This window comes from Eptatretus burgeri, chromosome 10, assembly GCF_056783735.1.
Source record: "Eptatretus burgeri isolate ZD-2024b chromosome 10, Ebu_testis_v1, whole genome shotgun sequence".
Taxonomy (NCBI): domain Eukaryota; kingdom Metazoa; phylum Chordata; class Myxini; order Myxiniformes; family Myxinidae; genus Eptatretus; species Eptatretus burgeri.
This window is the reverse complement of record NC_140970.1, coordinates 69,189,377-69,199,763: the sequence shown is the minus strand read 5'-3', so window position 1 is coordinate 69,199,763 and position 10,387 is coordinate 69,189,377. Positions and strand designations below refer to the sequence as shown.

Here is a 10,387-nt window from a genome sequence, read left to right as displayed (position 1 = left end):
TGGTATAGGCAGCCTCCCAGAACCAGTTGTCCAGAGGATTCAGGTTTGGGTTATGGGGTGCCCAGTCATGAGCGGTTACCAGGACAACGAGGTGGTTACTGAAGAGCTGCTACAGAAAAATGATGGTGTCACCAACTGTATGCGGGGGTGCACCATCCTGCATAAACCATGTCATGCTGGGCTGCTTTGTGGTGACCTTTTGGGCTAGATCATTATGGAACTTCTGGAGCATGGCCACGGAGCGCTCACCATTGATTGTTTGGTCAACGTTGGCCTTAAAAATAATTGGTTGGTTGGATTCAGTGACCTGAAATATAAATCCTCTTCAAATTTCAAGTCAATCGGATGAAAATTGAGGATTTTAGAAATACCACCTTAGTTGTTGATCTTTGGGCCTATGCTGATCTTTTGGTCAATGTTGACCTAAAAAATAATTGGCTCGTTGAATTCGGTGATCTGATATATAAATCCTCTTCAAATTTCAAGTTAATCGGATGAAAATTGAGGAATTTAGAAATCTCACATAAGATATTGACCTTTTGCCTCGATTGACCTTTTGACCTTTTTACCTCAAAAACAATAGGCTTCTTCCTTTTGACAAATTCTACCACGTGGTGAAGTTTTGTGAAGATCGGTTTAAAATTATGACCTGTAGGCGACAAAAAGACAGAATAACAAAATCGACTGACCAACATACTTGAAAAATCTTCGATGTTGCAAGTAACAGACAAAGACAGAAAGGGGTGAAAACATAACCTCGTTCACCTTCGGTGGCGGAGGTAACGAGACACCACCACGAACCCTGGATCTGTAAAAAATAATAAATTATAATAATAATAATAATAAATATATATATATGCATGAGTATGTATGGTCCTATACTAGCAGGGTATGCTTACACATTGTAAGCAATAATGAACCGTGTTTCCCCCATTGTCTCGGGTCATTCACCTGCAACTTTTTTTCTTTATTTATTAATTTTCTCATTTAAAGACACTTTTCAACGGTTTTGTGATTTCCCCCCCCCCCTCTCCCCCCTTCCCCCCTCCCCAGTGTATCAGCTTCGATTTTCGTGAGCACTCGAAATTTCAGCTTTCTCCATCACTTCGAGGATACCAAACATTCATGTCAGTCAGTCGTTCGAATGAGCATGACATATGAGACGTCCATCCATCCATCCATCCATTGGGACCATTCCCTGTACAGAGGGTCGGTGCTGCCGAAAGCTGTCTCCCGAGCTATTGGACACCATCCTGGACGGGTGAGACTCCGACGAACATGACAAGAAAATATCAAAATGTCCCTGATGGACGGAATTTACCATTTTCGTTCCAATATATAATTTATTTACGTGATTGCATTTACACGCTGCGAGAGACCTGTTCGGAATCACTTTCGTTTGGCACCTGAGGCAGGGTTCCTCAGGTGCCTCAGGTGCCTCAGGTTCCTCAGGTTCCTCAGGTTCCTCAGGTTCCTCAGGTGCCTCAGGTTCCCCAGGTGCCTCAGGTTCCTCAGGTTCCTCAGGTGCCTCAGGTTCCTCAGGTGCCTCAGGTTCCTCAGGTGCCTCAGGTTCCTCAGGTGCCTCAGGTGGCATTGTGTGGTTGCTTGGTCCAACTGCGTGACCTTCACGAATCGATGTCCCGCATTCATTGATTTCATCCATTTTGTCATGCCTGTGCTTCGTCTGCTGCGATCTCCCTTCCATCACGGCCTGACTCGAGGTTCTTTGGTTTCGTTTTCAACATCGTTTCGTCCCCCGATCATCGTTCGTACACGAGTCAGGTGACCCAGCTCATAATCGCCAACTTTTTACCTCTACCTGTTACTTTTACCTGCATTTTTTTTGTTTTTGTAGTACTTGCATTTTTGGATGACCTTTAGTGAGCAGATTGTAATTAAATGATAACATTCGTCGAGAGAACACGTGACGCATCCACATCGTCACGAAGTTCGAGAGGCGTCTCGTCTCGCGAGCGTGATTTGGCGAAGAGAGGGTCACGTGCTTGTTGCAGCACTTCGCGCAGCGCTCAGGATTCTAACCAATTAGCGTCCTCTCCGGGCACGATCATTCCGCGTGTCGGTGATGTTACGTACGGGACACACACTCTCTCTCTCTTCCAGTCTCATGTCGCCCCTCGATGCCCGGGAGGGGCAGCTTGCGCTGTCTCAACATTTTGGAATCACAATAGCAGCACCAACAGCACTAACAGGAATATCGCGTGCTTCTCTTCCACCAGTGTTGCGTGTGACCAAGTAAGCGCCAATTTGTTGTACTCGCGATCCATATGTTGATCTGCCTCGAACAGCCCCGTTGAGACAGAAGTGCCCGAAGGAATTGGCAAGAAACAAAACTGCTCGAGGATTACGTTATTTTCCTGGACTTTAAAGGATCCCAAAAGTTAAATATTCAGGCCTTGAAAATCTTTTGCCCATTAATACTAACGTCGCTAACGACGTAATTGCTCGTCAATGTGCACGTTATACCTATTAAACTTCATGTGAGCATAGCTGTATAAAGGAAAAGACATCTTGGGAATATTCGTCACGTGTACGCACGAACAGGGGACACACATGTCAGCAATAAGGTACTTCAGGGAAAATGTGTGGAGTAAGATCGGGAATGATGTCCCGTCGGGAAATTACCACCCACCAACCACCTTTCACCCACAATCTCCATCACTGCCATTAAACCTTCCTGACCTAACCTTACTTGCTGGTGGCATTGCCCTCTCGCTCTCCCTCTCCCTCTCCCATTATTTTGTCCAACTGTTGCCCCATTTACCCCTCTCTGGTAGCTGGAGAGCTTGTTACATCTTTACCTTCCTCACTCTTCGATGAGTCTCAATCTTTCATTGAAAAATGGCATCCAATCACGAGGTAAGGAAGACCTCTGAACTTTATTGAATTCATGGTGATCCGGAACGAAAACGCACATGAAATTCCTCTTGAAAATGATTTAAGCAAACAACTCTTTTGGGAGGATGTTTTTGCATCCGTTGAAGAGGGACAATATTCATCGTGAGAAGGTTTCTGTGCTGGGAGCAAAAAGTTGATGGACCGCTGGATGAAGTGCATTGAAGAGGATGGAGTTTATGTGGAATAATTTGATGTGAATGATTCGTAAATGGTAGAGCAAGGTAGGGCAAGGCCAAATCCCACCATAGATACACTTTGCTCTTTTTGTTCAGTATCCTGAACATGTTTCAGTTGAAATAAAATGCTATACTTACCGTCAACTCGAGATCCCTCTGGTGTCGATGTTCAGGATTAATGAGGTTATCTCGGTGTTGGAGGGGGCATCTTCCCCAATCTTTCCTGATGGCGACATCTTCAAAGGATATATAAGGAACTTTGTCATAAAATGAGGCCATTTGGCCTGTCATGCGTGCTCTCTATGGACGTTAACCCTTTGAACCCTGAGCTCCTTGGACTTTCAGCTCCCCCACCCTGGAGAAAAAGGTTTGCATCAGGTGTACGGAGGTTTGAATAGCAGCTGGTAAAATGGTCGCTAGGGTCCAAAGGGTTAAACAGACGTCCCGTCTGCCGGCATTGGTCGGTGGACGTTAAACATCCCGTGGCATCCTGGCCAAATTCCAAATTCCTGCCCTCACCGGCAGGGGCAGAGCATCAGCAGCATGACCACACTCCCAGCAATGATGCAAACCAGCAGCCACAGGCTGAACACGAAATGGTGAGTCAACTTAGTGTATACATTAACTGCCATGTCTTGCAGAACCAACAAGAGGTCCAATAAAATTGTAACATTACAAATGATGATTTGAGATAGTTCACCGATTCTTGTGCTTCTTTTCATTTCTGGACACGATTTCCACTCGGATTCATGGAATTGCAGGTGGGAAATAATTATGACAATGGATTTCATCAGCAGTTGTGACAGCATATCAGCAATGATGTGCTGCATGACAATGTCTCCTTTAAGAATGGAAAAGATGCTGACACAAAGAAAATCTGTTTAACTTCTCTTCACTCATAATGTGCTTCATCCAATTTACACTCACTTCTCCTTTCCCCAAATCTTCACTCTTGATGTGATGTGCTTACCTCTTGCTTGTTTTTGTTTCTTTTTTATAATATAGTTGGAGCGTCCACTCTGAGTCTGGGAGGTCAGGGGTTCAAACCCCAGCCGAGCCACACCAAAGACTTAAAAAATGGTACGTACTGCTTCCTTGCTTGGCATTCGCATTTAAAAGGTTAAGAGCACAGACAATACCAATCGGTTGGCATCTATCAGGAGGAGGAAATCCCTCCTTTGGAAATGCCCTGCTGAATGTGGTGAGAAAGGCGGTGCCAATGTTGTAATGTCGCTGGTACCCAGACTACCATGGAAAATGATGGCACTACCCCCAAGCTCAGTGGCTGTGTTTGTTTTAGCTGACAGTCGTGTGTGTGTGTGTGTGTGTGTGTGTGTGTGTGTGTGTGTGTGTGTGTGTGTGTGTGTGTGTGTGTGTGTGTGTGTGTGTGTGTGTGTGTGTGTGTGTGTGTGTGTGTGTGTGTGTGTGTGTGTACGGCAGCTCCACTACAAGCCTTAGATCATATTTAAAAAAAAAAAGAAAAAAAGTCATTCAACTGTAATGCCGTGTTCTTCGGAGTCGAGGCTCATTGAGGAGCTAGAAACACAGAACTGACCAGGATGTAACAGAACAAAAAGAGCAGGAGGAAGAAGGGGCAGGGGAACACACCAACAGCAGAGCTGAGGGATAAAATAGAGGAAGACTTGGAGGGATAATGGACATTGGAGAGAATGAGAGCAAGGGTAGGACACAGAAGGTGAATCGGATTGATACAGCAACGAACTCTTGATCACAGAAGTGGAAGAGGTGGGCTTTGTGAGGGTTACTGGGGGTAGAAAAGATCAGGGTTATGGATGGGGCATGACCTGAGATGGTGAAGAACAGCTCTCCTGAAGCCCTTAAGGGAAGAATGAGATTGAAGAGACTGAAGTTGTTTCTACTGTTATGAAAAAGTGGAACAATTGAGTGGAAGTGAGCAGTGAGTCTGGATTTTGGTAGTTTAATCGGAAGGGGATTACTGGAAGACCGCATGCACCCCACAGAAACTTGTGGGGAGGAGAAAGGTCAGAGGGTGCAAACTGGAAATTAAGTGGAAGAAGACAAAGACCACCAACCTGTCTGCGATGTGAAAGTGATAGTCCCAGAAGAGACTCAGCTTCGTAGCAGATGCCAATGATTTTGAACACCTTGGTCAAACTGAGCAAGTTGTGAGCAGCAGTGCCAGCCCAGTTGGGAGAGCAGGGTATTCCATCAATCTGAGGATGAAAGCCTTGTAAGTGGACAAAAGTTAGAATGTGCCAAAAAAAGACATTTCTCGATGGAGGAATCCCAGTCAGCGAATGGCTTTGGGGGAAAACATTGAAATGTGGTTTGCTCAAGGAAGATCATGGCTGATGGTGAGACCCAAAGACTTGAGTGACTGAACTTATTCAAGTGTATTGTAAAGAAAGTAGAAGGGAGGGTTCACCAGATGACCTTTCTGGAGAGTACAGCATGAGAATGTGAGATTTGTCAGGATTGAACGACAAAGTTCAAGTGTATGACCAGCTTGTGATATTTTTTCAAGGTTTTGCAGAGAGGAAGAGGCTGCAGCCTGCCTGTCTGAAGGATGAGGGATGTTTACCGCAAAGGGTGGAGTCATCAGCAATGAGATAAAGAGGAGTTTCCAGAGCTAGAAAAATCAGCGATAAAGATCAGGAATAGTTCTGGACCCAGAACACTGTCTTGGGGGCTGGGGCACTCCAGCCTTGACATAGAGGGGAGTTGAGAGGATGCTGTTGAGAACCGTGCGTTGATCGGAGAGTAGAGTAAGTCGGTAAGCCTTGTGTGCAGGTGGCCTGGATGTCGTAAGAGCAGATCTTGGAGAGCAAGGAGGGGTGCTGTACATCAAATGCTCAAGATATGTCTCATGTCTGAGATTGAACTTTTGGGTTGTCCCTGATAGAATATCTTACTCCAAACACAAACGTAGTTGTTTTGAGCAATAAGTAACCAAGATTTTCAAGGAATTTGTGTAAAACATCTGTAAACCTTTAAGCATGAGTAATTTAAAGTTGTGTAAAAGGAAAGATTTTTGGGCATATAATGATTTGCCTTATTATTATTTAAATATCCACTGAATTAGCAGGAATCACATGTCATTGATTGTTTTAAGTTTAATTCCGAGTAAAAGTCAGAAAGGCTATAACGATAGACAGCAGAGTTAACATAAATGATGTGAAACTTTACTTTGATAATTAAAACAATGAGTGAGATCAAACGTAAATGCCTGATTGAAGCATTGCATTGGTTGCATGACAGAGTAACTACTGACCTGGGCTCTATCACGTGATGTTTTTGTGATGGCTTTAAGCCCATCCTCTTCCTTCTGATGAATCGTTCCAACATTGCCTGAGGGCGACTACTGGCTCTCGTTAGCTCAGAGTTGATCACCACCCCCCCCCTCCGCAACCCCACTCTTCCTTTCTCCTTTTCCACCCTCCCCCCGCCCCTCTTTTCCCTTCTTCCCCCAACCACCCCCGTCCACCCCAACTGGTACTCAACTTACTCCTAATGTGTGCTCTCAAGTCAAGGGGCTAAGATAGTTCAGTTGCCACACAATCCTGCAGCCATTGAGGCATTTCACTTAATTCTGTACCTGAACACTTTGCAATGAACTAGCATCATCCCTTTGTGAGATAAATGTTGTAAAGGTCCCACATGCAAGGATCTAAAAATCTGTAACAAAAAGTTTGGATTATTTTTTCTCTAACATTATAATATATTATACAGAGGGGAGAAGGGAAGGGGGGGGTCCATTGATAGATTGTGGTAAGAATAGTAGAGACCGTGTGTTCAAGTAGGTTATAATTACCTTCGCAAACTTTGTTGCGCAGCTTATGTTTTGATCGCTGTGTATTTATTTATTTATTTATTTGTGAATATGTGTGTTTGTTTGTTTGTTTGTTTATTTGTTTGTTATTCGCATAACTCCAAAAGTATTGAACTGAATCGCAGCAAATTTGGTGGGATGATTGGTTATTATCCGAGGACCATTTAATTACATTTTGGGAGCGATCGGGTCAAAGGTCAAGGTCAAGGTCATGAAAAGGTCAAAATCGTCTTTTTACCATAGCGCGGTGAATTTGTATCCAATTTGCATGCAACTAATGGCAAAATGTTCAGAATTCAATGCCCCATCTTGTGATATGTGACACGACACAATGATGTAATAACCCTTATTAGCGGTTGGGAGTCAAAGGTCAGGGGGGGTCACGACATTGCAAAATGTGCGGTTTTAGTCATAACACGGTCAATTCTTATCCGATTTGCATGAAACCAACACCAAAATGTTGACTGTTCTGTTCCCCACACTCTAATACCAATTACAAAATTAAGAGTACAAAGGTCAAGGTCGAGGTCATGAAAAGGTCAAAATCGTCATTTTTGTACAATGAATGTTTGTTTGTTCACAATAAATAACTGATTTAGAAAAATAGAAACTCGTGTGTGCTAAATGCCCCTAAAATGCCAGAAAATAATTTCTTATCATGTGACCAGTTGTCATCAGATTGACTTGACACCGACACCCAAAAAGGTCAGGGAGTTCATACAGAAATTGTACAATGTACGTGAATCAGTGTCAAACAGCAGGAAATTTAATGTTTTTAAGCCATCATAACACATATGAGATGGCAGATGTGGTATGGGATTAAATACCCTCGCAATCAACGGTTTCTGGGGGGGAGGGGGGTGCAAAATGTAGCGTCGGAGAAAGTATGCGCTCTACTGAGTGCCCGTTCTAGTTACTCTTGTATTTGGAATCTGACAGGCGTAAGTCTGCATTAAAGGAGGGGGATTGGGCGGTTGACTGGGGTCCAATCAAAGAGGGAGCTCATGCAGGGTCAAATTATCATTGCAATTAAGAATGATTGTAATCATGATGGCCACTGTGCTGTCACCCAAAGAAAAAAAATCAAGACTGAGGTGATCCTTGCCATCATTGATCAGCGAATCAGTGACACAGTCTTGAGGCGAAAAGGAAATCAACAATAAGTTTGGATTACTGTCCGAGCTTCTCTGTCTCTGTCTCTGTGTCTGTCTCTGTCTGTCTGTCTCTGTCTGCTCTCTGTCTGTCTGTCTCTGTCTGCTCTCTCTCTCTCTCTCTCTCTCTCTCTCTCTCTCTCTCTCTCTCTCTCTCTCTCTCTCTCTCTCTCTCTCCCTCTCTTCCTCTCTCCCCTCTCTCCCCCCTCTCTCTCTGCTCTCTCCTCGCTCTCCCCTCTCTCCCCTCTCTCTCCTCTCTCGCCTCTCTCCGCTCACTCTCTCCACTCTCCTCGCTCTCCTCTCTCTCTCTCTCTTCCTCTCTCTCTTCCTCTCTCCCCTCTCTCTCCTCTCTCTCCCCTCTCTCCCCTCTCTCTCTTCGCTCTCTCTCCCCTCTCTCCGCTCTCCTCTCTCTCCCTTCTCGCTCTCCCGCTCTACCCTCTCTCCTCTCTCTCCCCTCGCTCCCCTCTCTGCTCACCTCGCTCTCCCCTCTCTCCCCTCTCTCCCATCTCTCCCCTCTTTCTCCCCTCTTTCTCCCCTCTCTCCCCTCTCTCCCCTCTCTCCCCTCTCTCCCCTCGCAGTCTCCTCTCTCTCTCTCTCTCTCTCTCTCTCTCTCTCTCTCTCTCTCTCTCTCTCTCTCTCTCTCTCTCTCTCTCTCTCTCTCTCTCTCTCTCTCCCTCTCTCCCTCTCTCCCTCTCTCCCTCTCTCCCTCTCTCCCTCTCTCCCTCTCTCGCTCTCTCTAGCTCTCTCTCGCTCTCTCTCTCTCTCTCTCTCTCTCTCTCTCTCTCTCTCTCTCCCTCTCTCCGCTCTCCTCGCTCTCCTCGCTCTCCCCTCTCTCCCTCGCTCTCTCCGCTCTCTCCCCTCCTTCCCCTCTCTCTCCTCTCTCCCCTCGCTCTTTCCCCTCTCTCTCCTCTCGCTCTCCTCGCTCTCCTCTCTCCCCTCTCTGCCCTGTCTCTCTGCTCTCTCTCTCTCTCTCTCTCTCTCTCTCTCTCTCTCTCTCTCTCTCTCTCTCTCTCTCTCTCTCTCTCTCTCTCTCTCACTCTCTCTCTCTACATGAGATCAAACAAGCCACAGAAAATCTTGCCCACTTCTATTCTAACGATCTGGACACTATGATTGAAAGTTAATTTCTCCAGTTTTCTGCCTTACTGGCATCTTAAACAAAGCTTCAAACCTCACCCAAATAAACTAAGTCAGCAGAGCTGAGAATGTACCAATTTCCCCACAAACACACCCTTACCCAAATATTTTGTAACACTTAAATAACTGATATCTATTACAAGGGGATGGGAAGGGGAGTATGAGGGCCCATGGTTGATTTACTGCCCGGGGCCTAAGACACCCTTAATCCATCTTTGGGTAAGTCGTACGTTATATATGCACTGATGGTGCAGTGATTGTAAAGGATAGAGCAAGATTCTGTGGTGTAAAACCTTCTGCACAGGCGAGGTCAGGTGAGGAGTTGGGTACAAAGGTACACGGGAAAGCACAAGGTGCTTTGAAAGGAGTCATCACGGACTGTTTGCCTGGCAGACAGCGGGCCAGGACACTATAGTAATCTGCAGAGCCCTGGCTGAGGGTGGAAAAATTATATCAAGGAGCGCCTCGTGGGGTAGGATGGCCCAAAAGATGGCGTTTCCCACAGACCATGGGCAGCCGATAATGGGATATGGTACCCACGAAGGCAATCCTAACTGTCATCTTAGAGGAAGAAAAGGCCCTGTCCACTCATGTATACAGCAGTTGGGGTTGGAACTTAGGGAGTTAACATCTCTCCTGTAAGCCTGGTGTTGGCTTTGCAGTTCGGGTGGTGGCTTGGGATCCAAGGATCCTTAGTTCGAGCCCCGTTTCCACTGAATTAACACCAGGGGGTTGACTCAGCCTGTCATCCTCCGAGGTCGGCAAAATGAGCACCAGTGTACTGGTAATAGTGGCACTGCATCAGCGGTGTAGCCGCGCACCTAACCAATAATGCAACCAGCAGCCAAAAAGGCAGCAGACGATGGGAACATCTCTCCCCATCTCTTTGTTTCATTGCTCCCCATAAAGGACCATTTTGGGAAAGCCACAGAGAGATCACTTCTTCTGGCCTCCACATTACCATTCTTCTGCCCTGAGCACCACACTTCACTCTGTGTTATGCCAACCTGCATGACGCCAGCCCAAGACCAGCTCATGCTTGCTTTAAGTCCTCTTCTGCTCCCTTCGCTGTGAGAATCTGGTATTGTCTGCACCATCGTGTGGGGGGTGAGGTGGAGGGAGGAGGAATTATTATTATCATTGTATATAAGATCGTGTTTCTTTTCCTCATCCCGATTTGTGTCTGTCGATCGTCA

The 10,387-nt window shown here is 45.9% G+C and overlaps 1 long non-coding RNA gene across 1 annotated transcript in view; it reads left to right on the top strand.

Annotated features, from left to right (window-relative positions):
- The first annotated feature begins 1,067 nt into the window (after positions 1–1,067).
- The window catches only part of LOC147018799 (uncharacterized), a 41,802-nt gene continuing 32,482 nt past the window's right edge, over positions 1,068–10,387 (top strand). The window contains exons 1-2 of the long non-coding RNA XR_015062815.1: positions 1,068–1,261; positions 4,098–4,172. This is a non-coding gene — a long non-coding RNA (uncharacterized LOC147018799). The remainder of the gene's footprint in view (positions 1,262–4,097; positions 4,173–10,387) is intronic.